The following is a 13,741-nucleotide window of genomic DNA, read 5'->3' as shown; positions in this document are numbered from 1 at the left end:
GATCACATCACAGGAGGATTCTGTGAGAGCATTATTTGGGATTCATTTGTAATGTTGAGACATGCTAGTTAATCCAAACAGATTTTTTTATTTTCTAATAAGATAAAATTAAATAAACTACAGCCAATCCAAGACTGGGTTATGTTAATGAGTCAAGCTAGACACAGAAATGGAGTGCTGTCTGGTGTACCCTCAGACGCAGATCATCTACATGTGAAACTGGAGGCCTCCTCACCTAGGTCCTTGTCCTGTCTAGACACCCAGTGGTGGATGCCAATGCTCTCAACTGCTTGTAGAACCGACAGGTAGCCTCCAATCCACTCCTCCACCCTAGTGTCTGACTGCTGATTTCCTTGCATTCTAAAGCCAATGCTTCTAACTTTCCGTCTTCGTGAGGACTCCTCACACAGAAACTCTATAGGAAATATTGGTGCAAATGACTTCCAGAAGTAAATGATGAGAAATGGCCACACAGAGCAAAAGAATGATTACAGCAATCTACTCTCCATTGCTTTCTAGAAATGTCTCTTCACTGTGTTTGCATGATATTTCCAATAATTTATTTTTATACTACTCAATATTTTGGTACAAAGTTCATCAACAAATAAAAAGATTCTTTGTTACTTCATTTCTTGATTTAATGTCTTCTCTTATTTTTTGCTTCATAGAATTTGGAGAAGGACATACTGTACAATTTTCTATATGAGGAAGTGATAGTAAATATTTCAGCTTTTAATGCAGGATGATGGAAAAATGATGGAAAATGTTACAGTATTTGAGCACTGAGCATGATCTTTGTCATAGAATTTGCATATGCTTTATACCATTAAGGTATTTTCCCATTATTTTTGTCTTTCTTAGACATAAATAGCTTTTGAATAATCATGAAAATCTGGTGGCTTTTAGAAATATTTTCAACTACTATACTCATATTATCTTGTTCCTAATCTTGAGTGGTGATTTATGTAGGTCACCATAGATTATTTTTAAAATCATCTAATTTTAAAATGTCTTTCCATTTGTGCAATATATTTAACTGTTTAAAATGGAATCTTTGAGAAAAGGAGATGGGAAAAAAGGAGGAGGAAGAAAAAAAGATAGGGATGGTAAGGGAAACAAAGGAGGAGGCAACATTGCTTGATAAGAAATGTACTCATTACCTGGCTCATGTATTTCTAACCCCTCTGTACGGTATTTTCACCAAAAAAAATGAAATTTTCCTTTCTTAACATTAATTTTGACAATTTGAGGAGGTGAAAGGCAGTTGGTTAGAGGAAATTGTTGTCAAGTAAGCTGAAATAAGATTCAAAGACAAGTGAGAAGTCAAACCACAGGACTGTAATCAACCATGACTACAAATGAAAAAGGCTTGAACTCACACAAATATACTGCGAAACTGATCAATTTGGTGGCAGTGGGATTGGAACTCAGACCTTGAGCTCACTAGGCTGGCATTCTCTCACTTGAGCTGCACTCTCACATCAGTAAATTATTCTAACATTACACAGATGAGGACACTGAGGGAAAGACAGGCTAAGGAACTGGAATGGCCCACACAGTCACTAAGCATATGGGGTCATGATCCTAACCCAGCTTTCAATTAGGCCCTGCATGATAACAGGTGGACTCTGATTATGAATAAAGTCCTTTATCTTGAGTGTGCAAAGAAGTTTCTGGAATTGAAATAGTACAAATAAAGTTTTATAGAGGTAAATAAAGCATATGGAAAGCAAATGAGGAACGATATCCAGAGCTACAGGCAAAGTGCTGGTCTGAGTGCACACACAGATGTTGTTGGACAAAGCATGGATACCCAATTACCACAATTTGGAGGAGCAAGAAAATACAGCCTGGATTCCTCATGGACCAGGACAATGAATGTGGTTCTCTAAATATTATGGAATAAAAACCTGAATCTAGAGTTATAGATAATGAAATGTTCAGGTAGTTAGGGCCATTTACTCTGGGGTCAGATAAGGCCCACTTCTTCTATGCTGTGGTATCAAACACACACACACACACACACACACACACACACACACACACACACACACACACACACACACACACAAATTGTTGTGGCCAATAGAGTGATGATTTTTCCCAATTCTATTAACAAATGAGGCAGTTTCGAGGCCCTCATGAAAGATCAATCAGCAGCAAATGTAAGATGGCTGTGCAGTATTAACTTCTGGCCAGTTCTTAGTTTGAACCTCATCCAATCAAGCACTAAACACCTGGAAGCATTGGTGTTAGAAGTAGAGAAAAAGACTATCATCATTTATACTCCTCTCCACAGATCGTGCTAAATAGTTTCTGGCTGATTCTAGTTGATAGATGAGTTAGGAGATCACAGGGACTAAAGTATGCAGTCAGGCTAAGGTGAGGTATTTTCTCCCATAACCACTTGGACTTGAGTAACTCTACTGAAAAAAAGAAGCGTGAAATGGCTCCGAAGCTGGAAGCTAAGCTTGACCCTTTCCAGATGTTTTGCATGCTCCTCCCATTCTGTCCTGCTGTAAAGACCTCATATCAATGCAAAGGCTAAGGTCTGGGGCAGATTTCTCTCTTGTAGGATCCATGACCTTTCAGCTAGGTTCAATTCCAGTGAGTGGTGAGCATTTTCCTTCACGGAATCCAAGACCACCACAGGACAGGGCCTTTGTTACCCCAGGTTCTCAGGTCCGTCACTCTGAGGGGTGATTGTTTCTGTTATAGCCCAGAGCAAGAATGTCAGACCTGGACAGAGGCTCCTGATCCCAATCTCTCTATTTTATTCCAGTGTCTGAAAGTGGAGGTCGGCCTTCACATCTCCACACTCACTGAAACCCTTTACATCTCCACACTCACTGAAACCACATGAATAATTAGAAAAATGATTTCATACTCACCTGTAGGGACTGACCAACCTCACCACAATAAGATGTCCATGACATCTGCCTTCTTCATCCTACTCAGATGTATTGTGATGTATCACTAAGACTTTCAGAATTCCTAGACTCTGGGGTGTGCATGATGAAAAGAAAGATGGCTCCTCATGCTTTTAAACTGCTCTGAGTGTCCAAGGATAAAGCAAGATATGATATCAGATTCATCAAATTTCTACCCTCCAGATACAAGGTGTTCCTTCCAGCACATCTTTACTGGCTTGAGAAGAGATCAAGACTGACAGGTACTCTTTCTGTGTCTGTTTGTCTGACTCTCTCTCCCTCTCTCTCATCCTACATCCTCTCTCCTTTCTCCTCACTCTTTCTGCTCACTAGGAAAAGATAAAGGACAAGGGCATGAATGGTTGGGTAGCAGTGATTTTTGTCGAAAGAATTATGTCCAGCAACAAAACTTAGCACTTTATGCTGGTGAACTGTGAGAAGTAATATCAAATGGCACAAAGGTGGCAAAATGAGAGGTCTCAGATTAAGAAAAAGTACAGTTTATTTAGAATCTAAAGTTTCAATCTTAGCAATTTGCCAGTCATTATTGAAGATCAAAGTAATACTGCATCTGCAAAGATTGCTTCGACCTATATTGTAATTTCTGTGACTAAAACTACCACAAAATACTTTTCAATGCATTCAGTATGTTTTATATTACCTCCTTTTTCTTGTGATTATTTCTAACATATTTATAAGATGATTTCTTTGTTGCTTTGTATGTCTCTCCCCCACAGTATAACCCCTGTTTTCACTGTATTTGATGCTGGTATAAATTGTGCAGGAGAAAGGAAAAATCAAATCGTTTAAATAGGAATACAGGTAGACCATTGCAACAATGAGATGTACAAGTCCTTATGTCAAAAACAAACTTTACAACTTTGGTGGAGGGGGAGAGGAGGATTGGGTGGGGGGGGTAGGGGAGGATGGGAAGGGATGGGAAGGGGAAACAAAGGAGGAGGTTACAATGCTTGAAAAGAAATGTATTCATTATCTTCCCCATGTAATATTAACCCCTCTGTACAGTATTTTCACAATAAAAAAATTAAAGTAAGATAGAAGTAAGCCAGACCACTTCCCCCAAAAAAGAAAAATGAACATTACAACTTTGGTGTCTGAGGGGGTGCAGGGGGTTCGGGGGGTGCAGATGGGAAGGAATGGGAAGGGGAAACAAAGTAGGAGGCAACAATGCTTGATAAGAAATGTACTCATTACCTGGCTCATGTAATTGTAACCCTTCTGTACAGTATTTTCATAATAAAAAAAAAACATAAAAAAGAAAGAAATCAAACAGCTGGGCAGCTGTGCCTCACACTTGCAAGGATAGCAATTTGAAACCAGCCCAGGAAGGAAAGTCTATGAGGCTTTTATTCCCAATAAACAATGCAAAATCTGAGAGTGGATCTGTGCCGCATGTAGTATAACAGAATGCTAGCTTTGAGCACAAAAATCTGTGGGAAAGAACCCATGCCCTGAGTTCATATCTCAGGATGAGTACAAACACACACACACACACACACACACACACACACACACACACACACACACACACACACACACACACACACACACTTGAAATGGAACATTTTAGCCAGGTGGAGATGGCTAATACCTGTCAACCTAACTACTCATGAGTGTGAGATATGAGAATAGTTGTTCAAAGACAGGCTGTTCAAAAAATTCCATGGACTCTTTTTTGTTTTTTTTAATTTTTTTTGTGGTCCGGTCGTGGGGCCTGAACTCTGGGCCTGGGCACTGTTCCTCAGCTCTTCAGCTCAAGGCTACTGCTCTACCACTTGAGCCACAGTGCCACTTCCAGCTTTTTTCTTTTTGCTTATGTGGTGCTGAGGAATCGAAGCCAGGGCCTCATGCATGCAAGGCAAGCACTCTACCACTGAGCCACCTTCCCAGCCCTCCATGGACTCTTAACTCCAATTAACCACATAAAAAGGCAGCAATGGAAGTAATGGCTTATGTAGCAGAGGATTAACATTAAAGGGAAAAGCATGAGTTCAAGCCTCAGTTACAAAAACTATACTAAGCTAAAATGAAGGAGAGAAAGAGGTAGGAAGGGATGGAATAACAAAGAAACAGAGAGTTAAAAAACGAAGGAAGGAGAAGGAAGGAAGCAAGGAAGGAAGGAAGGAAGGAAGGAAGGAAAAGAAAGAAAGAGGGCTGGGAAGGTGGCTCAGTGGTAGAGTGCTTGCCTTGCATGCATGAGGGCCTGTGTTTGATTCCTCAGCACCACATAAGCAGAAATAAGCCGGAAGTGGCACTGTGGCTCAAGTGGTAGAGTGCTAGCCCTGAGCTGAAGAGCTCAGGGATAGTGGCCAGCCCCAGAGTTCAGGCCCCATGCCTGACAAAATAAAGAAAAGAAAGGAAGGAAGGAAGGAAAGAAAGAAGGAAAGAAAGAAAGAAAGAAAGAAAGAAAGAAAGAAAGAAAGAAAGAAAGAAAGAAAGAAAGAAAGAAAGAAAGAAAGAAAGAAAGATAGAAAGAAAGATAGAAAGGAAGAAGAAAGAAAGGAAGAAGAAAGAAAGGAAGAAGAAAGAAAGGAAGAGGGGGAAGGCAGGAAGGCAACAAGGAAGGAAGGAAGGTAAGAGAGAGAGAAAGAAAATAATTATGAATGTATAATTATTTGGTAAAGAGAACCCAAAGTGATTTTTCTGTAAGAATTACTAAGAATGAATTAAAGATATAAGAAGAAACAAGAATATATATCAATATATTTATGAAATATCCTGTTTCATCACTTGCTTCTGTGCACTATACATTTTGAAAATTGTCTTAAAAATGACTTCTTTAATCAAATGGGCTCCAAGGACAAACACATTCTCTGCTGCCAAAATTATGTTTGCCTGAAATAAAATACATTAAAAATTCATATAAGATTGCCATCCAAGCTCAAACACTTCTTTGTGGAGTTTCTCCATGTAGGTCAGATCTGGTCTCTGAGAGCTCACTTCCTGACCTTATGTCGAGTTTTCAGTCTGTATATTGGGTTTGAGCTCAGGGCCTCATAATTTGACTTTTTGCTGGTTATTTTAGAGAAGAAGTCTTGGAGAATTTTCTGTGTAGCCTGGATTTAAAACTTGACCTTCTGGATCTCAGCTTCCTCTGAGTAGTGAGGATGATAGACATGAGCCACTGCTGCCCCATGGATATGGACAGATACATACTTATGACTAGAATTCTAAATCCTTAACAGTCATTTCATCTTCTGAGTTACATGAATGATTGGCATTTCAAGTTGTGAATAGCCTGAGAGTAATTATACTCAAGTTTGAATTTGGACAGAGGACACAAATCAAATATCTTCAGTATAACTAGCAAACATTTAACTAACAAGCAGTTCACCAACTTAGAAGAGTTAACTAACGAACAGTTCACCAACTTAGAAGTGTCTATGAGAAATAAATGGGAACAAAAGAGAAGAACTGGAAGGTCACACTGCACTAGAGTGCATGCCTCAATGTCAAACAGGCCAGCATGAGATCAGCTGTCAAGGTTGACTTGAAGCAAGACAAGGATACAATCGATGGGAACTGCCTGTTTCCCATGTTAACTCTGGTCTTTGAGAAGAGTGAGCTGATAACGTGCACTCTTGGGAACCTGGTGTCACCAGCAGGGACATCTGCCCCTCCCGCTCCCTCAAGGAGGACATCGCACCCTTCAACAAGCAGATCCACACCAAAAAGCTCCTCTTTTCATCCAACTCAGGGCTGGATAGTTTGATGATACAGCAATACTACAAGTATGAACATTTCATCTTTTGCAGGTAGGAAAAGTCCATGAGCTGTGGGATAACGGTGGGTACATTAGCAGTTTGAAGGGGAAAATGCCCATCAACCTCATCAGTGATGAAAGAGATGGCAGCTCAGTGTCACACCATGAACAGTCAGTCTCCTCCACCAATCTCGCTGACCATAAGCCTTAATCCTCCTCAACATCATGAAGATGCAGCCTCCCCCCACTCAGCGGGCACCCCATGACACTCTGGTAGGGCCACGCTTCCCAGAGTGGTTACAACAGTAGTGAGCAAGGGGATGATTTAGACAACAGTGTAGCTTCACCTGGACAGGTAACAATGCTCATCCAGACAAGGACAAAAAACATGGGAAGAAAAAAAGCATTTTCCCAAAATAGCAACAAATAATATGAGATAATTACTCTTCCAGCACCTCATACATCCCTACCTTTCTGAAGATCAGAAGAAACAATTAGTGCAAGACATAAGACTTATAATTCTACAAGTATGCAGGTGGTTTAATAAGGCCAGGGGAAAATGCAGCCTAAAACCAGCCTGTCAAAAAATGTGAGCCCAGGAGCAGCATACAGTTCCTGGGTCAGTCTACTGAGATCCGACCTACTGGACCTATGAGTGGCATGGGATTGAATATGGGATGGCTGGGCAATAGCACTGCATGTCACCTTTGCCATGGAAAGCAATCACAGGGCAAGGAGGAAGTTTGCAGAGCATGCCAGGAGACTACATTTCTCAGGGTGGTCCTGTGGGAATGATTATGACACATCCAAGTTACATTCCTCCCCAGAAGACCCCACAGCCTACTCAATTAAGACAGAGACACCCACTGCATTCATATTTGCCAAGCCATCCCATCGACCTGACCATGATAATGCACAGAGAACACACTACCCACCCTAGAATGTCCATGTCAGCACTGAGCCCCACAGTGCTGAATTCTGTAGACAGTGTGGGCAGACAAGGCATGGACATCCATCCACACTAGTAGAAGGAAACTCAAGGAAACATAGAAACACATGCAACCATTTTTAGGACTTTAAGAACTTTGAAGATATGTTGATATTTAACATGAAATTTCACACAATTATGGTTATTTTTATTTTGGTGATTTTTTTCATCAAGCAACAGAAGACTAAACCAAGAACACAAATGTGAAAGAAACTATGGACTCACTGCGACAATTTTGTCCATGTAAAGGATCTCTAGAAAAAAAGTGTTGTAACTACTGTATTATAAACATAGGAACTAGGCTGAACTTGTACATTTCTATGGATCACTGTATTAGGTTGTCTTAAGGAGTTTCAGAAGAGAGTATGTATGTATGCATATATACATATCTTTGTTTTCCACACTATGTATATTTTCCCAGAATAACTGCTTGGTTCATCATTCACTATCCAGGAGAGACTGGGGTATATTTTAACCTGTAATTCATTCTAAAGGGCATGACAGGCATTAGATGGACTTCATCACTCTTCACCAACTCCAGCTTCAAGAATGTGTCCTCATGCCCAGCCTTTGTTTCTCCATAACATGTCCATTAGTTTCAAAGAGGTCTTTATATCTTTTGTGCTTCATGAATCAATTCTTATTATGATTTTGGAGGATTTGTCTTCAAAGAGCTCACCAATGAAGATTTAGAGACAGAGCAGTAGATCCTTCCAGTTCCTAGCCTAGACTGTGGACAAAACAATCTTTAGATGAACAGCTCTCCTCAACACAAAAAGATATTATGAATGGTCCCTGCACCACAATGAGGTGTTTATCAGAAACCTACAGTATGGGGGATACAAAGGAGCAGGAGAAGACTCTAACAAACCTCATACAAAGTTGGGATATGAATTGTTTACCTCAGTTGGAAAACAGAGAACATTTTACTAGGATCAGATCTGCTGAGGAATTGGTTTGGTATGTCCATGAATTCTTCTTTTCTCAGCTTCCAGTTTCTGCTAGAATAAAATGCTGTTACCACTTGTTCAACCACTTTGGAAAGCAGTATGGAGGTCCCTCAAAAGACTCGACATAGGGATCCCATATGACCCAGCAATCCCAATTTCGGGCATTTGACCAAATGATCACAAACAAGACCATACTAAAGTTACCAGCACAAATATGTTTATTGCAGAATTATTTACAATAGCTAAGATATGGAACCAAGCCAGATGCCCCTAGGTAGATGAATGGATCAAGAAATGTGGTAAACACACACACACACACACAAACACACACACACACATACACACACACACATTAGAATTTTATGCCTCCATCAGAAAGAATGACATCATCCCATTTTGTAGGAAATGGGAAGACTTGGAAAAAATTATATTAAGTGAAGTAAGCCAGGCCCAAAGAAACATAGGCCCCATGGTTTCCCTTACATGCAATAACTAGTACATGTCTAGGACAAGCAGAATAGGTCAAAAGCTATGTACACATGACCATATAAGATGATGTGAAGCAAAATGAACCCCAAGACAGGGACACAAGTGTTTTTTTTTTGCTTGCTATTGTTTTTAACATATTTATAATGTACTATCTGATTTTTTTTGTTTCTTTGGTATGTTCCTCCCCCATGATATAACCCCTGTTTTCACTCTATTTGATTCCAGTATCCTGCATCTTGTATATACATTTTTCTAATTTGAGGAGGGGAAGAGGAAAAAACAAAATGCTTAAATGGGGATACAGGTTGACCCATTGTTACAATGAGTCATACAAGACAGTATGTTGAAAGGGAACTTTACAACTACAGGGAGGCGGCAGGGGGGGAAGGGTAAGGAGGAGTTTCTGGAGGAGAAGGGAAGGTAGAGAAAAAACAAAGGAAGGGGTAACAATGCTCAATAGGAAATGTACTCATTACCTTACTCAAGTAACTGTAACCCCTCTGTACAGTGTCTTTACAATAAAAAATATATAAGTAAAATAAAATGCTGTTACTTTTAACCTTTTCCAAGTATACATTCAAATATTTGTTTTAGGACTATGTCATTATGTTTAAAGAGGTATTAAGACACAAAATGTGGTCATTAATATTTCATGTTTGAAAAATAAAAGTTGTCATCCAAACATAATGCTTTGATGAATGTTTAGGACATGTCAAATATCAAAGATTCTAATACAGTTTAGATATGTATTGCCAATTCCATCCAGTGGACAACCTGCATAGAAAAATTACACAGGACATATATTCATATAGCCAAGAGAGATAAAGAGAATATGAGACAGTTCCCCTTAATTTCCCAAATTTTCTTGTCCTCCACTTTTAGTATGTAAGAGACAACGTGTTAGGTTGGGCCAGATTTGTTCACAGACCAAAGAGCACAATCCAAGAGGTAGGTAAAAGGATCTAAAGGTATAGGAAATTTGAAACTCACTGAAGAGCCCACACTCATCCTGTCTTGGTATAGGATTGCTCAGTAATATCAATCTCTCAGAATTCTGTGTAAACGGGATGAGGCAATTACACAAACCAACAGTTCTCTGATGGCATCAAACATTCTCCACACGCACCATTCAGTCATACTATCTGCACTCAGTCACGAGTTCTAAGAGGCTTTTTGGTCTCCACAATTTATGACCAGTGGGAAAATGGGAGGAAGGAAGAAAGGCAGAGAAGGGAATGGGACCAGTAAAGACATACTGCAAACTATTTATTATCTATTGTTGAAAATGACTGCAAATCAAACCAATGTAGAAAAGGGGGAAATACCTTTGGGTTAGTCTCACTAACATGAGGGACTCAGGTATGCATCCACCACCTATCCTCTCAACACCACTGAGGAAATTCTGAATGTGTTCATTCCTGACACGGTCTTCTCTTTTTTTGTGGGGGGGGGGGGCGGTTCAGGTGTGGGGCCTGAACTCAGGGCCTGGGCGCTGTCCCTCAGCTCTTCAGCTCAAGGCTAGTGCTCTACCACTTGAGCCACAGGGCCACTTCTGGCTTTTTTCTTTTTGCTTATGTGGTGCTGAGGAATTGAACCCAGGGCCTCATGCATGCGAGGCAAATGCTCTACCACTGAGCCACCTTCCCAGCCCCTGACACAGTCTTCTTTTTGGTGGATAAGCAAGGATGTCCTCCCTTGCTACAAGATGACAAGGAGACACAAGATGGCTGGTAGAAGTCAGCAGAAACATATTGAAAAACAATACCTAAACACCAGCATTGCATGATACTCTAGCTAAAAAATAGTTTAGAACTTTACGTATTCTGAATGGATGATTTATAGCCACATTTTACAAACCATTGGCTCCTGGAAACACAGTAGGAGGATTTTACTTAGGTATCAATGTCTTAATTCGGTTACTTCTCAGTAAGAACTGCAGAATGCCTTGGCTCCAGGCTGTGGAGAGAGAAAGCATAGACAGTCTCTGTTCCAATAGTGATGAGTTAGGATGGGACATTCAAGTCAGGGGACAGAAATGACATTTTAAATGGTCAAGTGTATCTCCAACTTTTGTCGGTATCCAAGACCCTGCTCAATGTTACCCTAGCTGGATAAGAGATACAAATTCTCTCCTAGAGATGCCCACAACAAAGCAGGTGTCAGGGTGTCTGGGTCAGTTTGATATCCCTCCACACCACTACTGAGTATAAAAAGAAAAAAAATCTAACAAGAAAAACAAACACTGGAAACATTTATGGTGAGTGGAGAAGATGTGCAGAGAGTTCAGCGATGTTTGCTAAAGTGGACAGGTGTGACATCACTAGTCACACTTTCACGGAGATAAATAGAATCAGAACACATAGCAGAAGATTTGCTGAACATAGAATATTCCTAATTAAGAAAACTGTGTAGCCCATTTAATACAGGACAGGAAAGATGCCTACAGTCTTAGAAGATGGTAGAGCTGAGTCACATTGTAACAGTTATGCTGCTTCTCCTTCTCCTCTGACTTCTTCCAGCAAATTATCATTGCACTTTAAAAGACGAAGATGTGTAAATTCATAAACTGTGTAAGAACACGAAGTGTTTGTTTTCCCATAAAAAATTTTTGAGGGTGTGGAGGTATAACTCACATGGTGGAGAGCCAGCCTTGAGCAAATAAGCTTACAGACAGCACTCAGGACCTAAATATCAAGTCGCATTATCAACACAAAAACATAAAAATAAAAAATTTCTTAGAGTTAAAATTCAAAAAGCTCATCCATGAAGACTATTCAGTGTGTTCCCTACAAACAAGGATATGTTCCTGCATTACATCACACTATTAGATAAGTTACTCCATCTAATGCTGCTGAATTATACGCTATATCTGCTATAATGAAATGGCCTCTGGGAGAAGAGCACTGCCTGCAGAGCACTGCCTGCCCTGGTGCATCCTGCTACATGTCTGTACACCTGACCAGTGTGGAATTACTGAAGTGAGCCAGCCCTGCAGCAGTGCCCAGTGATGCCCAGCCCCTGCATTTGCATATATCCAGAGCACAGCACACAGCCTGAGTGGTTCTTCATAAGTTGTTCACACCCAGTGCAGGAGTCAGTCCCAGTCAGCACACAGAATGGACATGAGGGCCTCAAATCAGATCCTGGGACTTGGACTCCTGCGGCTCTGGGTCCCAGGTAAGGAAGGACAGCAATGGAAAGTTCATCAGTTCAATGTAGTCAATTCTATCTGGCTCTCTGTGAGATACTCAGGAATCATGCATATTTATCTGCATATTTGATTCTATGTTTCCATGTCAGGGGCCAGATGTGACATCCACATGAGTCAGATTCCATCCTCCCAACATCTACAGGAGACACAGTCACCATCACTCGCAGGACCAGTCAGGGAATTGGCAGTTCCTTATACTAGTATCAGCAGACACCAGAGAAAGCATCAAAGCTGCTGATTTATAGAACATCTAATTTACAACCTGGGATTCCATCTAGGTTCAGTGGCAGTGGAATTGGGACAGAGTTCACTTACTATCAGCAACCTACAGCCTCAAGATTTTGCCACTTATTACTGTCAACATTATTATAGTAGACCTCCCACAGTGACATAAGCCAGACCATAAACTTCCCAGGGAAGCAGAAGTGAGAGTCTGGGCTGCTCCAGCTGCTCCTCCTCCTGCCTCTCCCTGCTGACAGAGATTCACATATGCATCATATGCAGTCTGGCTATAAACACCACTGCACGCTTTTTTTTTTTTTTTTGGTCAATTGTTTGACTTGAACTCAGGGTCGGGGAACTGCCCCTAAACCTCTTTGTGCTCACAGCTAGCTCACTATTACTTGTGCCACAATGCCACTTCCAGTTTTGGAGATATTAGCTGGAGATAAGAGTTTCACTGGAAAAATTCTGCCTTTGCTAGCTTGGAACCACAATCCTCAGAATTCAGGCTCCTGAGCTAGCATTACAGGTGTGAGTCATCAGCATCTAGCTACTTTAAGCTATTTATTGAAATTTCTACATATGTCCCTCTGTATCTCTGTCTTTTTTCTCCTCATCTACCCCAGAAGCACAGACATGGTCATGCCATGTAGCTTCTCATATAAAGGCATCATTTGGTATTCATACAGTAAAAAAGCAAGATTCTCCAGGCAGGAATTTTTTTGACAGTCCTGAGGCTTGAACTCTGTTCAAACTTGAGCACTGTCCCTGAGCCTCTTGTGTTCAAGGCTAGCACTTTACCACTTGAACCACAGTGCCACTTCAGTAATTGGAGACCCAGAAACACAACAAATCAAAGAAAGGTTGGACAAATGGGACTGCATGAAATTGCAGAGCTTCTGCATGGCAAAGGACATAGCTAGCAAGATCAAGAGAAAGCCCACAGATTGGGAGAAGATCTTCACTAGCCATAAAACAGACAAAGGTCTCATATTTAAAATATACCTGGAACTCAAAAAATTAAATCCTTTCCAACAACAAATCCTCAAAGAAACAACTGCCCAATAAATAAGTAGGCTAAAGACTTGAAGAGAAACTTCTATGAAGAGGAAAAAAGGATGGCCAATAGACATATGAAGAAATGCTCAACCTTCTTAGCCATAAAAGAAATGCACATCAAAACAACATTGAAATATCACATAACCCCAGTGAGAATGGCTATAATCA

The 13,741-nt window shown here is 40.5% G+C and overlaps 1 pseudogene; it reads left to right on the top strand.

The window, feature by feature from the left end:
- The window catches only part of LOC138825187 (homeobox protein Meis2-like), a 66,995-nt pseudogene extending 55,374 nt beyond the window's left edge, over positions 1–11,621 (top strand).
- The last annotated feature ends 2,120 nt before the right edge of the window (positions 11,622–13,741 follow it).

The sequence above is a fragment of the Dipodomys merriami genome, unplaced genomic scaffold (assembly GCF_024711535.1).
Source record: "Dipodomys merriami isolate MVZ:Mamm:240054 unplaced genomic scaffold, mDipMer1.0.p SCAF_136, whole genome shotgun sequence".
NCBI classification, from domain to species: Eukaryota; Metazoa; Chordata; class Mammalia; order Rodentia; family Heteromyidae; genus Dipodomys; species Dipodomys merriami.
The sequence above is the reverse complement of the archived record's forward strand: the minus strand, read 5'-3'. Positions and strand labels throughout refer to the sequence as shown.